General features: G+C 41.7%; 1 protein-coding gene across 4 annotated transcripts in view; it reads right to left on the bottom strand.

The window, feature by feature from the left end:
* Positions 1 to 2,008, bottom strand: part of LOC113211740 (uncharacterized) — a 157,165-nt gene that overhangs the window by 154,075 nt on the left and 1,082 nt on the right. The window lies entirely within an intron of this gene.

Below are 2,008 nucleotides of genomic sequence, written 5' to 3'. Positions count from 1 at the left end.
TTCAGTAGTTGTTGTACCAACATCATGGCTCCTTGAAAACAAAACCAAGACACATTGGCCAATGTTTTCTACTGGGAAAGCTACACAGAGAGTAAGACTGATTATGGGATTAGCTGAACCAGTTACAGATACATGGCCAATTCAAGCTAACAAGTTTTGCCATAGTTACAGTAAGTACTTTTGTTTACTGATCAATTATTTTGTATTGTTGTATATTTCCAAAATTAAATTTTAAAATCAGGTCACTTCTTTTAGAAACATGGACTCTGGCTCAGGATGCAGCTAAATTACAAACCAAACAAGAGGAGACGGTATCAAGTGCGGCTTCAGGTGGGAGAGGAAAGAGGCCTAAGTTTAGGTCAACTCGTCTTGTGTGACACTGCTACACATAAACAAGTTATAAAAATGAAGTCAGGGAACCTTTCCACATTTTCTCCTAAAGCAGATGTTGACAAATCTCTTGATAGGGACAAGATCAATAAATTATCTGAAACTGATTTAGAGAGGTATTTTGTTCTTTGAATGGTGGTTTGATCTTTTTAATCTTGTCAAACAGGCCCTTGAAAGTCAAAAATTAATGAGATTGGGACCATCAAAACCCCCATCAGAGACAGTATACAAAAACCCAAGGAAACTACTATCACTGTAAATAAGAAAACTATTGGTACTGTTCCAACTCAAAGTAAAGGTTTGTGTATTATTCTAATCATCCTTCTAGTCATTTTACTCTAAATTAGGTATATCTGAATTAATGATGAGGGTATTTTGTTCTTTGAATACTGGTTTAACCATTTTAACCTTGTCAAACAGGCACTTTGGAGTCAGAAATTCATGAGAATGGGAGTATTGATACCCTCAAGAGGCACAATATGTCTGGTGGTACTTCCTTGACTGATAAATCCAGCCCTAGCAGTCTCTGATACCTCACCGCTTCTCGACAAAGGCTCTACCCCCAAGAGTAGCCCATCCCACCCCAAAAACGTTTTCGAGGTACGGAGCCTAAATGGTAGTTTTGACCTAAAAATGACCCTGTGCAAAGTCCGGGCCCTGTGCGACAACGTTTACCCGGATCGCATTGCGATTTTCGTTTTGGCCCAAAGTTGGCGCCAAACAGGTAGACCATCTTGTAGGCGCTGCACTGCGCGCAAGGTGGGGCCAGGGCGAACGACTCGGGCTGAAAGTGTTACCCCATGGGTCCTACTTTGTATCAGATATAAAGGATCCGAGCTCCCGACAGACGCGGCATATCCAGGGGCCTAAACGTGCGCCCAACGTCACTCGCCATTTACAGAAAATAATGCCGACGTAGCCCTAACCTTTTATTACATGAAAACCGAGGGCACACTGAGACCTTTCAGAATCAGTAATGTCTGCGGGGTAGCGGTGACGCGTTCAATAGAAGAGGCAAAAAAGGCCAAAACGCCTGTGTACTAGGCTACTGTGCACTACAGGCTAAGTGACGTCACCACAGGCGCAAATACATGTTTTTCAAACTTTCTCTAGTAAAAGCGTCACCGCTACCCCGCAGACATTACTGATTCTGAAAGGTCTAAGTGTGCCCTCGGTTTTTATGTAATAAAAAGTTAGGGCTACGTCGGCATTATTTTTTGTAAATGGCGAGTGACGTCGGGCGTCGGGCGCACATTTCTGTGGCATTCCATAGAAGTGACGTAAGTCTGACTTACGTCACTATCTGAGTTAAACATTGTACATCATTCTACAACTCACACAGGACATGCACATGTTTTCAGATTGAAAATCGGGACCATAGAAACTCCACAACTTAGTAGAACATTCTGAAGTAAGTCAATAAAAGGCAGATGCTGATCAGTAAAAGTGACGCAAGTCAGACTTGCGTCACTTTAGTAGAACAGTTCTTTGCAACATGTGACGTAAGTCAATGAAATAGGACCAAATGTATTGTTTGGTATCAAAACAGTTTTGCTATTGGTAGACAATCTTATGGGTCACTCATTACAGTGAGAAATTTGGTTGGTTCTGAAAAATC

This window comes from Frankliniella occidentalis, unplaced genomic scaffold (genome assembly GCF_000697945.3).
Source record: "Frankliniella occidentalis isolate FOCC.00 unplaced genomic scaffold, Focc_3.1 Scaffold133, whole genome shotgun sequence".
Classification (NCBI taxonomy): domain Eukaryota; kingdom Metazoa; phylum Arthropoda; class Insecta; order Thysanoptera; family Thripidae; genus Frankliniella; species Frankliniella occidentalis.
The sequence above is the reverse complement of the archived record's forward strand: the minus strand, read 5'-3'. Positions and strand labels throughout refer to the sequence as shown.